The sequence below is a fragment of the Musca autumnalis genome, unplaced genomic scaffold (assembly GCF_047663935.1).
Source record: "Musca autumnalis isolate F117 unplaced genomic scaffold, ASM4766393v1 scaffold_3, whole genome shotgun sequence".
NCBI lineage: Eukaryota > Metazoa > Arthropoda > Insecta > Diptera > Muscidae > Musca > Musca autumnalis.
Window position 1 is genome coordinate 183,164 of NW_027411866.1, and position 16,662 is coordinate 199,825.

Consider the following 16,662-nt stretch of genomic DNA (forward strand, 5'->3'; position numbering starts at 1 on the left):
TACGGACCAATCTGCGTTGACGGTGAATATCGACGTCGCATGAACCACGAGCTGTATCTGCTATACAACGACATCAATATTGTTAAACGTATCGAGATGCAGCGATTGCGTTGGCTAGGCCATATCATAAGAATGAGCGATGATGAACCCGCTAAAAAGGCGTATGAATACATGCCACATGGCGGTGCACGCAGAATTGGCAGGCCAAGGAATAGATGGCGCAAACAAGTGGATGTTGAGATGAAAAGGCGCGGTATTCCAGAGAGCAAAGCAACAAATAGAGAGGAATGGAGATCTCTTCTTAGTTCGGCCTATAGAACAAATGTTCTGTAATGGGCCAGCTAAGTAAGTAAGTAAGATAGATCAAATTTGTGTTTCTTTGAAAATGTAAAATGAAAACTTTTATAAAGGCAAAAAATGTCAAATGAAAAATTTTATAAAGAAAATATTTTTCATTTCAAATTTTCATAGAACAAGAAAAATAGCATTGTAACAAAGTAATTTAATATTTTTTCACATTGTTTACAAATTTTGATACTAAAATTTTTTGTTGGAGCAATTGACCATCTACCTTGTTTATTCTGACACGTGAAAAGTGTTGCAACTTTTGGTGCTTTTTTAGGCAAAAACAGGGTTGTATATCATGTGTACTGTGATTTCGATGTTGATTTCGCTGAAATCACGAAATGAGATGATTTCATTTTTGTATGGAAAATCATGATAAACTTTGCTTGATTCCGCGTGAAATCACGAAACGCCTTCGAAATCACGAAACGACGCCGAATGTAAACCAAACACAAGTCTGTTTTTGTAAAAAATGATTGCCTGTCACACGAACCGTTCGTTCTAAAACGTATACGTTCAAAATTTGGTTCAAAATTTTACGAACCATTCGTCTCTATCTAATCAATCAATCAAAACGGTGGGCCTTTTTTATTTATTTTCATTTTATAATTTCCAGTCTTTCAACCTTAGGGCTGTATACTACATTTGAATTTAAAGTAACAAATTGCATGACTTAATATAGTAATTTATAGCCCTTTCCACGGTACGTCGTTCGTTCTCTATTCGTTGTTCGACCCTCAAATAGGAATAAATTAGTTGATTCCCCATCATTTAACAGGTCACGTAAGTAGCACAACAACAACTTTATTTTGGCCGAAAATTCTTTAATATGTCAAAATGTTTGTTTACGTTTTCATACAATTTATTCACAATAACAAAATATTTGACAGATTGAAACCAATCAGCTGGCCGTTTTACGCCACCTTAAACGAACGACGATTTTTCTAGGTTGTTCAAGTAGAAATACTCTCCGAACAACGATAAAATATGTCCCATCTCTAACAAATGAGAGCATTTATCGAAATAAATTAATTATGACAGACAAAATACAAATTTTAAAAATGTAGGTGCTTTTTTAGAAAACCTGCAAAACATGTATGAAAAGTAAACGGTTCAACGATTAGTATTCATTCATGGTGGAATAATAAGGTGTTACATCAAATCATACCAAACGTCAAAATTGTTCACAATAACGCATTGCCGTGAATTGCTTGTTTACCTTTTGTATGTGATTTTATTCACAATAATGCATTTTGACAACTAGAGTGATAATCAGCTGATTTTCCCGTTGTACCTGTATTATTGTGCCATGCTATCACTGCAGTTACATTTTTTGCCCATTGTTTGAAATTCGCGTACAAATTTTGAAATAAAAGTCAAATACCTGCCTGATGCTAAGTTTACATTTACGAAATCAACTCGATTTCAACTGTCAATTCGATAGCTCAAACGTCAAATGAAATCTCATCTGGATTTCATTTCACGTTTAACGTATGGATTTCACAGTTGAAATCGAGTGGATTTCGTAAATGTAAACCAAGCATGAAAGCCTGTATACACAAATATTAAGTCTGTCTGGTTACTTTCCCAGCAAGAATTGTCCAGCAAGAACTTTCTTAGAGAGTAAGGGGTTTTTATTCTCTTTTGCTAGAAAATTTTAAAAAGTAAACAGACACCTTCCCAGCAAAAACCAGCAATCGATCAGCTGACTTGCCAAAACAGAACAATTTGTCCACCAATAAAGAAAGCAAACACGTTGTATTTTATTAAAAATAAAAAAGAAAATGAAACGAAAAAGTATTTTCCACTTTACAAATTTGTTCTCCATAAAACAATACAATTAGACTATGTAATAGTACGTTTACATATAACCGGATTTAATAAACCCACTGGGTTTCAAGTGTCAATTCCTTTGCTTATACGTCAAGTAAATCCTAATTAAGAAGGTTAAACCAGCAAAAGGCTGTAATAGTACGTTTATATATAACCGGATTTAACAAACCCACTGGGTTTCAAATGTCAACTCCTTTACGTATACGTCAAATAAATCCTCATTAAGAAGGTTAACCCTGCAAAAGGCTATAATATAAACATGGCCTAATATAAAGATGGCATTATTTCCACAATAAAATTGTTTTTAATTTTCACAAACATAAATCAACAAAAAACTGAAAACAGATGATTGACTGTTTTTAGGAAGAAGAAGAAGAATTGCTAGTGGTTGCTAGAAGAAATTTGTCTAGCAAGAATTTGCAAACTCTCAGTGAATGAACGTCAAAATGTCTCTCTCGAATCGCTCTCTTTTGCTGGTTTTTTGTGTTAACAGACGATTTCCAGCAACAATTGGTACAAATTGTTTCAAATTTTAGGGTAACCAGACAGACCTAATGTTGAAAATAGAAACGTATAAAAATGTACAGAAAATACCAAAATGTACAGAAAATACCAAAAAAATTAATGGAAAATATAAATGAAAAATGTGCAATTAAATGTAAAATATACATTCGCAGGAAAGGTTAGTGTTTTTTCCTGCTCATTTAATATATGTTACACGTGTTATAAGTATGTTCAAATTCTCATGAAAACGAGGAAACAAAAAGTAAGGAAAAATAAATTATGTTTCTCTTAAGGTGAGAACACAGTCAGCTCTTAGCTTAATTTTCCTGCTTAGCTTATTTCTTCACTAGGCCGCTTATTTCTTGGTATCACACATCGAAGCGTAAAATTCATGGGCGCTATAAACATAATTATTTTAATATATCAAATAAAATTAAATTTTTTAACATGGCATAATAATATAGGTAAAGTCATTAGAATAATGACAATACAACTCTGTAAATCTGTAACTCATCAATCAAAAAAAAAAAAAAAATACAAATACAACAGCCATGCGTATATGCGTCATCGTTTTCAGATATGACAAGAAATGACAAAAACAACATCCAATTGTAAATAAACAAAATACTGGCAGAAATAATTTGTAATGTAATCATGTATGAAATTGGCTCCAATTACTTCAATGGTGTGTAATAATAAAAATTGTTGGAGCTCAAGTCATATAACGTTGAAAGTAAAATTTTTTTTTGCAACAAACAATAATACAAACATTAGTATGACATGTGATATATGCATGTAAAAAATGAAGGTGTGCAATTAATCGCTTTTAAAGCATCTAAAATATGTATTTGGTGTTTTCAGCAATTAAAAACCCAGTAGATATGTTTGCACCAAATAAGTTTGGCGATAAACAATGAGCAATGTGTGGTATTCTGGTATTCTACCTATTTAGGGGGTAAGATGTTTGTAATTGAAGTCAATCTAGTGCATTTAAGTCTGAATTTTTAATAATTTCGTTTGTAGCTCTATTGGGTTGATAACTGCGACAATGAAACAGTAAAAAACTCCATCCATACGTCCCGAGATATGTACCTCTGAAGTTCCGAAAATTCCGTTGTTTACTTGGAATAGAAAAGTTTGTTCTCATGTCCCAGATTTGCACCTGTCCATAGGAGAAAGTCTTACATCCCGGACCGAAGCCCGACAATATAGATATACATTATACTGTGTATGATATTCCTTAAAGTTTACGATGGTAATCATATTACCAGTTTATGTCGGTAACGTGAAAACGAGCTAGAAAGAGTATTTTGTTATAGTTTTAATGTACACAACAACTTCGCTTTTACAAACTCAGGCCATCAATGGCATACAACTAAATAGACATGAGTGCTAAATATATAGAAGATTAAGCATTGTTTGACGATTCTTTATGATGATTTTCGAGAACCTTCAAATAAGAAACTCACTGAGTGAATGAGCGATACGTTGAAAATTTAAATCACATTTGACACAAGGTATTGTCATGGATATGCTGTTATATGAGACTTCAATAAAAATATCTTCGTAGAACTAGTTTAATTCAATGGTGGGGGTATAGAACGTCTGTAGGCCATATGTCCGAACATGTATGGTGTAAATGGAAGTCTGAATATTTCGTGGTAGATGAAAATTCGACAAAATACATGAATTTAAAATTAATACCGCGTGACACCATTATCAAACGCAAGTACCTCTTCTTAGATTATTTTAAAATGAATGCCAACTGAAACATTTTTTATACCCTCCACCATATGGAGGGTATAATTAAATTTGTCATTCCGTTTGTAACACATCGAAATATTCGTCGGAGACCCTATAAAGTATATATATTATTGATCAGCATAAAATTCTATGTCGATTTGACCATGTCCGTCTGTCTGTCTGTTGAAATCAAGATACAGCTCGCAATTTTAAAGATAGAGAGTCAAAATTTGGTACAGAAGTTTTTATTACTTGCAGGATGGTTGGTATTGAAAATGGGATATATCGGTCCACGTTTTGATATAGCCCCCATAGAACGGTACCTCCCGATTTTTGGTATTTTGAACGTTGTGGCCTCATATTCCACCGAAATGGCTGAAATTTGGTGTTAAGACTTCGTTGGGGGTACTCAAACTTCCCCTTTAAATTTGTCGGCATAGTCTACGCCTTCATATAGCCCCCATGGAAAGGTACCTCCCGATTTTTCGTATTTTGAAGGTTGAGTCTTCAATATTCCACCAAAATGGCTGAAATTTGGTATTTAGTCTTCAATGTGATATAGAACTGTTCGCCAGAAATATGTCTGTACAGGTCCACGCTTTCATATTGCCCCATTTCTGACTAAAATTCGTCGGTATAGGTCCACGTTTCGATATAGCCCCCATCGAACGGTACCTCCGGATTTTCGTAATACTGAAGATTGTGACGTCAATATCCAACCGAAATGGCTGAAATTCGTTATTTCGTCTTCCAAGAGTTATAAAATATTCCAGAAGAGTATTATCAGTATAGGTCCACGTCTTCCTATATCCCCATAGAAGCTTACTTCTTGATTTTCGGTATTTTTTTAGTTTTAGCCACATTCTCTTACCGAAATATAGGAATTTTGGTATTTAGTCTTCTTTGAGCCTAAAAACTTTCCGTCAGAAATTTGTCGGTATAGATCGACGTTTTGAAATAGCCCCCATAGAATGGTGCCTCACATTGTTTTACCGAAATTGCTGAAATTTAGTATTAAGTCTTCTTCATACACGAAAGGAAACTAATTATTCCTTTTTACTTCAATACAACTTGTGGTGGAGGGTATAACAAGTTCGGTCCGGCCGAACTTGACGACGTTCTTACTTGTTTTTTATATACATATAACATTTTAGAACAATATATTTTAATTTAATTTTCAACAGTATTTCATATCGGATATTTGTAAAGTTTATGCGTTAGATGACAACTTAAAATCCTAAACCGTACATTTGAAAAGTTTTAGTAGTTTGAAGATAAATTTAATAACGATTATAGATTCATTTTACCAATTTTGAATATCCTTTCAATTTTCTTTTTGCTTTCACTATTCCTAAATTGTTATTTAAATGTGTAATTCTAAAATGCATTCGGCATTTATAAAAGAATTTTTTTACCTTCTCTGGTAAATTTACTTGATTGCTAAGTTGCAAAAGTCTACGCTGTAAATTGTTATTATGATCTATTTTTGAGCCATTAATAGATGCAAAGACGTATTCAAGACTTGTAATATATTTTAAGAACTCTTGATTAGGTTTTTTAAGGAAGCCCAAAGAAATTTGATCCACCCATGAGCCGGTTTTCTCGTGATCTTCGTATTCATTCAAATTCAGTTTCCAAATAACGTACCCAGCCATTTTTTCGAGAGCGTCTCCCTGGAGTTGCCCGACATCTTCAACTGGTTCTCTTTGTACATCTTCAAAGCCCAACATTTCGTTTTCAATACCTTCGAAAATAAATGGATCAACTGCACTGGTATTGATCTGAACATTGGATTCTAAAGCCACCAGCTCGTTTTCAGAACTTTCACAAAGCAAGGGATCAATTTCACTAGTATTCATCTGATCATTGAAACATAAAGCAACATCTTCATTTTCAGCCTCTTCGAAATTCAAGGGATCAATTGCAATGGGATTGACCTGATTATTTGAAGATAAAACCAAGCCTTCGTTTTCAGGCTCTTTGAAATTAGAGGAATTCATTATATTCTGGTTTATCTGATCATTGGATCCTAAAACCATAAATTCAGTGGGGTCATTTTTAACATTTTTAGTTTCTTGAAGAATTTCTGTATTTCGAGCTGGAATAATAAATGACGAATGATGTATTATAATAAACAAGTGTAATGGTACACAATCAGGGTCGCAAATGAATATTTCAATGCGTTACAAACGGAAAAACAAACTTAATATACCCTCCATACTCCACCATAGTATGGAGGGTATATTCAGTTTGTTTTTCCGTTTGTAACGTATGAAAACAAATAATAAAGGCTAGTCGCAGAAATATAATTTTAGTATACGCCATAGTGACTTAGTTTGTTTCGATGAAGACAATGTCATCGACTTAAATAATCATGTTTTAAATAAATATTTACCCATTTTCAATTGAGTCAACGGTATCATTATTTTCCAAGAATTCACGTTCCCCATTCATACCCATAAAACATTCCGTATTTTCCAAGAATTCAAGTTCATCATCTGAGCCCATAACATTTTCAGTACTTTCCAAGATTTCACGTTCTTCATCTACGCCCATAAGACATTCACTAATACCAAAAAATTCTCGTTTAATTATTTCTTTTCTTGAAATATTTGTAATCTTACTCAAGCTCGTCATATCCGGATGTAACAGCAAATGGTACGGCAGTTGGTAATAAATAACATCCTCTGGAAATCTTTAAAATATCAGATGGCAAAAAGTGGTCTCCGCATATAAATTCCACATGCTTCTGACCACTTCAAGCGCATTACCTCATCTGTTGGGATGTGGAAGAAGGAACTATTTCTTCCACAGTCCTTTTTTTCACACATTTTGAAAAATTGAAAATATTTCGTTTGAAATCACAATTTGTAAATTATATTAATTTTAAAGTTAACTGTCATAAAAGTATGTATACATAAATACTATTTGCCACAATTGACAATTGCATGTTTTCATTTCATTTGAAAGTTGAGTGTTGTCAAAGACAAATTTTTAAAAAAATTGTAATCATATGTTTGCCTGACTTTACCTCTCTTATTATGCCATGATTTTTTAATATGAATTGTCGTAGATAATTATTACCGAACATAAAAATTACAGCCAAATTCTATTTTTCAGATTGAACACGTGTTTATATCAAATTGAATGTCGAAACGAATTGTCAAAAATGAAGCCAGGCGAAGAATTCAAAAGTTCAACAATGTTCAACTTTGTGGCCTGAAGCCTTGCTTCGTTGTGGTCTGTCCTATTGAAAACAGTACAATTTAATTTTTGCGCTTTAAAGCGAGGCGGAAAAAATAAGCAACAAAAATCCATTGTGTTCTCGCCTTTAGTCCCGGTCCACACTAGCGTGAATTTCAATAAAAAATTTCATGAAATTAGGCCTTCTTAAATCGAATTCCTCACTGCAGCAATTTTATGATCTTACTCTACTATGGAAGTCGATCTAGTCTCTACTATGGAAGTCGGTCCACACTAGAGCGATTTCATTGAAACCATTTCATGAAATTAGGTGTTCTTAGATCGAGTTCCCCATTACATACATTTCATGATTTTACTCTACTACGTATCTCGATCTAGAGACGCATAATTTCATGCAATTTTTTCAATGAAATTACTCTAGTGTGGACCGGGGCAAAGGGTGTTAAACTACTCCAATCAAAATAATATACTATCATATGGTCTGTTCCAGAACTGCAATAATCTACTAATTGTTTACTATTTTTTCCGATAACATAAAGGAAAAACTGTTATCGTAGTAAAAAATAGTAGATTCTTGCAGGTTCTGGAACAGAGCAAAAGTTTAAGAATTAATTGTGGTAAAATAATAGTTTCAGAGTAGTCATTCCTTTCACATGGTTATGGATGGAAATATTGTTGAGGTAGTTCACAAGATTAACCTTTAACTGTGATTTGAGCGATCGGTCTAATTTTCTCTGTATCTTCATATTTCCTTAACGTAAGTAGTCAGTAATGTTTTGGTTGCCATATGGGTAGCGAGTGAGGAGTTATGCTTACGGTGGTGTAAAAATTACCCCACGTCCAAGTTCTTGTCACTGTGGCATAGAAAATATTTTACCACCGCCTCTAAACTAACGTAAGTATCCTATGTAAAAAAGTGACCCCACGTCTAACGTGACGTATGAATTTCATGGAAAAGTTTTGACCACACGTCAAACTCGGCATATAAATTATATATTCTGCATTTTCAATTAATCCATTTTCACAGCAAATCATTGTTCCTATAATAAGGCAATTGCTAGAAAAGGACGATAAGTTCAGCAACGTAGACGGTAATGTTCGATCCCGAATTCAACATAACCAAAGGCTACTTACGTTTAATTATTACTAGGATCTTGGGCAAGGACTCAATAGCCCCATCCAAAATATAACCAAGTGACTCGAAAATATGTTATATATGCTTAGTAGACATAACAAAAAAACTACAGATACCGGTTTTCAATCCAATAAAGGAATGTAAATGGGTTGCAGCTAGCCATATGTATGTGTATAGTGTACGATCACTATGAATGATAAATCAACTATTTGGTACCCTGCAGATTTTTAAAAAACTTGTGTTTTTGAATGATCTCTGTATTTTTATTTAATATGTAGGCAAGACTGTCAAAAAATGTAATTTCACGTTTTTAAGTATTGTTATATTATTTATTTCTTCTAAAAACAAAATACATATGTCTTAACTTAATCAGATTACCAACATTAAAAAGTGGACGTGTAATGTTCAATACAATTATGGTACAAAAAAATTTTGAATGGCAATATACCTTCAGATTTCCTTATCTCTTCAGAATGTGTGATGAATTTAATTCTTTATATTTTATTGTAGATATCAATATTAGGTCTGGACGATAGCCCAAAAGTTTGTACAAATTTGCACAAACTTTTACAAAATGCTGTTCGATAACAAACTTGTAAAGTAAAAGAGAGCGAATTCGGAGACAATAGTAAGAGAATTTTGGAGAGCTTTGGAGAGTTTTGTTTACAAGTTTTTGCAAGGAAAAATTTTCTTGTAAGAACTTGCAAGTTTGATCAGCTGATTTAAATTCGAATGCTTTGTGAAGGACTTCTTGGCAAAAACATAAACAAACGTTTGGTTATTTAGAAATAAAAAAGGGGAAAGTTATTAAATTAATTATGGAAAACGATAATGTAAATAATAGCACAGTTACACTACAGCTTTTTGCGGATTTAATGCTTAATCTGCTCAAATCTGACCAGTAGTGGGATTCTGTAACTCATTTTTGCTGTTATCGATAATTGTCGGTAAAATTAAAATGCTTATAATTTCGATAATTAACGAATTTTTTCGGTAAGTTAACGATGAATAAAAAGTAGTCGCTAGCCTCAACCGACACAAACAGTGATGCGAACTTTTTTGTATGTTTTTAGTCATAATTTTGCGATTTAATTTTACCGATTTTTGTCGGTAACAGCAAAAATGAGATACAGAATCCCACTACAGATTTGCCATACAAAAATTAAATCCTCTCATGGCTGGGTTTATTTTAAATCCGGCACAAATCCACCAAAAATACAGTGTTGTATTCGGTACTTGTGCAAAAAAATCCAACTCTACTTAAAAAGTACCAAAAGTTGCAACTGTTTTTGCAACAGAGTTTGTCGTGTTTTACACGTTTACGATTGGTCGCATGAGATTTTATGGAGTAAATAAATTTAAAGTTATGTATTTGGAAATCATAAAATTATTTACGATTGTTTGAGTGGAGTATTCCCCCATTGGCTCAACTTCATTTATTACCCTCTATTACAGAGAGTAATGTTTTTCAAAACGAACTGACAGTGTTGCAAAATTTTACTGATCGCTACCAATATCATGATTTCATCCCGGCGAAGGGAATTATCAATTGGCTTCTCAGTTTTTGAAATGATGCATTTTTTAGCGAAAAACCGAACTCTTTAAGTGTCTAGTATTCTCATATGAATGAGAATCACACTCACTTTTCGGCTTTTCCAAAGAAACACCAAAATCAAAATATTCTGCAACATGTCAGCACGTATCAACTAAGAATTCTTCGAATTCTGTGAGTTGAAAAGAACACCAACACAGTTGCCTGTGAGGTTGTTTATTGGAATTTTGTTTTTGTTTTTAACAAAGCTCCAATTCGCCCGTGCCTCGGCTGTTTTTTGTTTGTTTTGTTTATTGTTGAAGTTCAATCTCATTTTCGATTGTTTGAACCTCACAGGCAACTGTGTTGGTGTTCTTTTCAACTCACAGAATTCGAAGAATTCTTAGTTGATACGTGCTGACATGTTGCAGAATATTTTGATTTTGGTGTTTCTTTGGAAAAGCCGAAAAGTGAGTGTGATTCTCATTCATATGAGAATACTAGACACTTAAAGAGTTCGGTTTTTCGCTAAAAAATGCATCATTTCAAAAACTGAGAAGCCAATTGATAATTCCCTTCGCCGGGATGAAATCATGATATTGGTAGCGATCAGTAAAATTTTGCAACCCTGTCAGTTCGTTTTGAAAAACATTACTCTCTGTAATAGAGGGTAATAAATGAAGTTGAGCCAATGGGGGAATACTCCACTCAAACAATCGAAAATGAGATTGAACTTCAACAATAAACAAAACAAACATAAAATTATTTATTTTTTTCATTAGACACTTTTTTAACAAAAAGCAAGATTGATACCATGATACAAAAATGTATCCCTGTGTGTAAAATATACCGATATGAGCAAAGAGGGAACGATATCTCATGCGAGAAATTGTAAAAGTGTAACACACGACTTTATTAGTTATTTTGTATGTATACGTAAACAAACATCAGCTGACAGTTTATATCCTCGAAAAGCTAAGTGTAACCAGCAAAGATTAACCCACTGGATCTATTAAACCCAGTGGGTTAACCTTCAATAGTGTAACCGGGGTGTAGAGTAACTTATTTTGTAGTTTGTGGTGACTACTTTTCATTTTATTATTTATTTATGGCCTGTTCCCGTACTTTATAAAGTGGTAAAAGTCGTAAAAATTGTAAAAGTCGTAAACGATTTTCATATAAATTTTGTGTACGGGAACGCAAAATGTGTAAAAGTGGTAAAAATTGTAAAAACTTTTTAGTTCTGGAACAGAGCTTTAATCTTTTCCGCCAACTTCTTCTTCACATCTCTTGACTTCTTGCAAGTTTTTGCAAATTGCTGTTTGATAACAATCTGCAAATTTTTAGCTTCGAGAGAGTAAAATTGGTGGAGAGACGTTACTGAGAACTTGCTGAGTACTTGCAAGTACTTTTCACTTGCGAAGTTATCGTACAGACCTATTATCAAGTCTAGAATAATTGCATATCTAATATTATAAAATATACTAGCTGTTGAAGAATATTCTGTAGCTGGTATTCAATGCCAACGTGTTACCCGTCATGCTCCGGATCCCTACGTAATGGGCAGGTCGCCTCCACGGTTCGGAATGGGCGGGAAAGAGTGGCGTTTTGGGAACGTTCGAAAAAAAAGAGTTTTCAATGAAAATTTTCATAGTCGGGCATAAGACCTCGTGTACAGAGTTTCACCCCCTTCACACCTCTTGCCTATACTCATTTTCATGTTTATTAAAATTTTCATAGTCTGGCATAAGACTAAAGTTATTCGCTTGGAAATGACACCAAGAAACACAAAGACGAGGTTATTCTCAGGGAAATGATAACAAAAGGCGAAGTTATTAGCTTGGAAATGACAACAAGAAACACGAAGACGAAGTTATTTCGTTGCCGCCGTACAGCTTTATGAATGCGACCGCCGACTTTTTGGGAATATTGACTGTGGTCTTTACTTACGCGTCATAAAAAGAAGTGTATTTTCTTTTTTTGTTGAAAAGTTGATTTCTTAAACATTTACAAAGAATAAATAACTGAAGTGTGTCTGGTCAGTTAAGATTCGGGAAAGCCTTTTAAAAAGTCAGTTTTTTTTTTGCAATAGACACGAGAAATAAATGAAAGTGGGACAACAGTTGCACCAATACCAAAATGAAATACTATACCATCATGGGAAAACGTGAAAAATCAACTAACTAAATAAAATCGGTTCGTCCATACTTGGCGTTCATTGCGTTTGATAAATACATAAAAAATTCTGTGATTATAATTATTTAAAATTGAATAAGTTCAATCTTCTAAAACAATTCAATGTCCGCGTTTGCATGGTTGTGCATTTTCGTTCGTGTTTAATTGTTCGTCGTCTTCAACATCGGTGTTTAATGTTACATACATGTATGTTAAACGGGTTTTTGTTTACAGGCACAGGATTTGGAAAAAGGAATTCGCAAAATTTAAAATATTAAAATGCATTCGAGAAATAATATCAATAATATCTTGAATGGATGTATATATTTAGCTTATTTTATATATTACTTGAAAAGCAGAGCGAGACTAGAACGCCACATTTCTCCGCCTTTCGCATGCGATATTGCCAGACTGCATTAAAATATACGTGTATATCAATTCAGAGTGCTTGTGCAGGGCAAAGTATACAACAATAAAATGTAATAAGTCTCGACTTTAGTTATAGCTTTTGATATATTCTGGAGCAAATCTTTCTGTGGTGCATTGTTTTTGACAAGAAACAAATTATGTGAGCCCAACCATTTATCATCATCTGAGCATTTTTCTTCTTTTAAACGTTGCCATCACTTTTTACGCTTGTTTTACTGTGTCGGGTTTATGGCTTTTGTAAGAACTGTAAATTTGCTTGTGTTTGTGTATGTTTTTGCTACAGCTCTACATTTTCTTTGTATTCATACGTTTGTCGTTGGGTTGGCATCAGGGCTGTCAGATTTTTTTGACACAAATCGCCAAATCAATTATTGAAAATCACCAAACCGAAAATTCTTCAATTTATGTTAAAAGTTACACTGTAATTAGGTTTTTGTGATATATTAAGTTTTTTTTGTTTGTAACGACCTTATAAAATATATAATATAATATATATATATATATAATATATAAAATATATAAATATATATGAGTCGATCTTTGCACGTCCGTTCGGTCCGTCTATGCTAATAACACTAAAATTTTGCACAGATGCCCCCTTTCTTTGCTGGAAGGTCAAGTTCGATGATGGGCTATATCGGACTACGTGTTGGTATAACACCTATATAACAGTACCGCACGAGTTCCGGTTTTTTGAAGTTTTTTTTTAATATATTTTCTGACCGAATTACATAGCTATAAGTTGGCATTTACAATACAAATGATCAAGAAAATTCTCTATCAAAAATTATGGACATAGGCCTATATTTTGGAATATCTCCAATATAACGCTACACACCGATTTCAGTTATTTTTAAGTGTTTTAGCTACATTTTCTGACCGAATTAGCAATAATTTGAGATTTGACCACTGGGGCCCCTAAACTAATTCGGTCAGAAAGCGTATCTAGAACTACAAAAATCAGGCGGTACAAGTATATTTGAATTTGTCCAGCCTGCAAACAAAAGATTGTGGCGTATTATCTCAGTTTGTTGAAGGTGCCATTAGACCATCTGCTATTTTACGCATGTTATGTAGCTTGTATATTCACATGCAAATTCATATGTACAGCAAAATTCTCAAGACTACGAATGGGACATACAGTTTCAACGCACTTCCACCCACTGAACAGGAATTTTGATGATAAATGTACAAAATGTAATAATGTTTGCACCGTTGGCCACATCCTTTCTGAATGCCCATCTCTTCATCAAGAACACAACCTAATACTACACAATAAAGGATTGGATATTCTTAAAACTCCTACAGCTGAAAATATCAACGCAGTTTTTGACTTTATTTCATATTGTAAAATACCAATTTAATATGTACTACATATAATCATTATACCAAAAATACTCTGTAATCAAAATTTGGATAGCTGATGGCCTAAGCTGCCAATACTAGCTCCCAATTTATCTTATATTAAATATAAGATAAATTCTATAAATAAATAAATAACATAATTGTCATATTGCATACAGTTTATGATTTTTGCTATCATACGTGGTTGTTTTTTTGTATGACATAACCTAAAAATGTAAACAACAGTTTTGTCAAACAAACAAGACAGCTGTTCCCTGTTTACAGACGAGAATAAAGCGCGCTCTAATCGAAAAAGAGTACCTATGCGTTGTCTTCTCATTTTGATTCATCAAATTTTTTTTCTATTTATCACACGACGAGTAGAACTTAGAACTTAGATCTGAAAAACAGATACAGAACATACTAAAAACAGATGGTCTGATGTTTACCACAGACAGGCGGTCGGACATGCATATATCGATTCAGAATTTACCCGCATCAAGAATATTCAGTGGTGTGCCCAAACGTATTTTGTAAATAATAACACTGTGCAGCAACACGAACAAAATGCCATATTCTGACACTGCATCGCGTATTTTGTCAGGCTCATATCTTCAAAATCGTTAAGAAGTTTGATTTACTCTCGAAAGAAAAAATGCACTGTGTTATCATTGTTGTGTAATTATTTACAAAACACGTTAAAATTAATGAACATGTACTTATTTGTGCACGCCACTTTATAACAAGGTTATATATGATTATCCCAATGTGTTACGAACTGAAAAACAAACTTAATATATCCTCTATACTATATAACTATAGGTAGTCCCAATTTACATTAGGCGAGTTTACTTGCGGCAATTGTCAGTTTGATGGAGAGAGAGGTGAGGCATATGGTAACCCTTTGCCCCTCAGTCCCCTCTCTCACCTACAAACTGACAATTGCCGCAAGTAAACTCGCCTAATGTAAATTGGGACGTAATAAAAATATGTTAAGTCATATTCACATGCATGGATTTTGTGGTCATATATCACAAATTGAATTAAGTATTTAACGTTTCATAAACAGCATAAAAATACAAAAAATTGTTTAGTTATTAAAAAAATAGGACATTTCCTAAAATTAGCCAATGAAATCGCCAACTTTTCTCTAATCCGCCAAAAAATCGCCATGTCGCCAAGCCAAAAATTAAGTCGCCAAACGTGTTGAAAAATCGCCACGTTAGAAATCGCCATATCTGACAGCCCTGTTTGGCATAACTTGGTGTATTGAATGATTTTTTTCTCCCGTGTAAAAGTTGGTCATTTCATTTTGTTAAATTTTGGCTTCGGAACTATTTGTTGCTATTGTCGATGCGAATCTAAAGGTTGGGAGATATGCATTGCAATCGAAATTGTAAAGTGTATATTTGACCACTCGACGGAAGGTCTGCTAAAAAGAGAAGTGCAATTGTTATAACTTCGTGAAAAATTACCAACCACAGTTACCATAGTTGTTAAAGCCATAACAAAGTTAATAGAATTTACTATTTTGTATTGTCTCGTGTGTTTTAATGGGTATTCGCATTTTGTCGTACCATTTCGTATTTTTTCGCTGTTTTTTTTTTTTTTTCTATGTGCTTATTCATTTCTTCCTTTGCCTTTCGACCATATTTAATGCACGAACAATTCATTTTCGCATCGAATGGATGTGGTATGTGTGAATTGTGATTGTATTTTCAGACAATCTTAAATATGTATTGGCAATGTCTTTTGTAAAATGGGATTTTGCAAATAAATGTTTACTCCAATTCGTGTGGCTTAAAATGTGCGAAGATGTTAGTGTGTTTTCTCATTTTTGCCTTGCTACCCTAATCCATCCATGTGCGTAATTTTAGGGTTTTGTATGAATTTTTATGATCTATCGCAATGTTTGTGCCATATAACAAAACAAAAGGGTCGGTCATAACAGTATTAATTGGGCTTATATTTCCCATTGAATGATCTGAAATAAATTATTTCGCTTAAATTTCCTTTACCGACACACCGCGGACAATTAGGAAAAAATTATCACAGATAGTGTTTTTCATGCCGTTCCAACGATGTATATCTTTTGTTGCGGAAATGTATACTTCCCGGGATATAGGCCTCCAAATTCCAAAAATTCCCTTATTTACATGGAAAAAATTTACGATATAAAAAAATTAGTTCGTATAGCCGAAATTTGCTCCTGTCCATAGGAGAAAGCTTTAAATCCCCCGCCGAACGCCGGCTACTTTGTAGTTTTTTTCTGCGAATGGTCGGTAAAGTAAATTTGTTCCGTACTTTATTGTCAGTATGTATTATAAAGTTTATATTTATTTAGCAGTCAATTTTAATATATAAGAAAGGAGTCAATTGTTGGCATATATTTTACTAAACAATGATATCGCGTGCTTCT

At 33.4% G+C, this 16,662-nt stretch overlaps 1 protein-coding gene and 1 long non-coding RNA gene across 13 annotated transcripts in view; both read left to right on the forward strand.

The window, feature by feature from the left end:
- Window positions 1–3,266: 3,266 nt before the first annotated feature.
- LOC141398751 (uncharacterized) lies at window positions 3,267–4,251 on the forward strand. The gene is made up of 2 exons (XR_012411706.1): window positions 3,267–3,637; window positions 3,706–4,251. It is a non-coding gene; the product is annotated as an uncharacterized lncRNA (long non-coding RNA).
- A 7,929-nt stretch (window positions 4,252–12,180) lies between these two features.
- e(y)3 (PHD finger protein enhancer of yellow 3) overlaps window positions 12,181–16,662 on the forward strand; it is a 28,826-nt gene continuing 24,344 nt past the window's right edge. Inside the window, exon 1 of one of the 12 annotated variants that reach the window (XM_073975154.1) lies at window positions 12,181–12,333. The gene's annotated coding sequence lies outside the window, so the exon portion shown is untranslated. Of the gene's footprint in view, window positions 12,678–12,719; window positions 13,039–15,333; window positions 16,526–16,662 lie in introns of those variants that run through there. The other 11 variants (XM_073975155.1, XM_073975153.1, XM_073975157.1 and 8 more) reach the window with 11 other exon arrangements.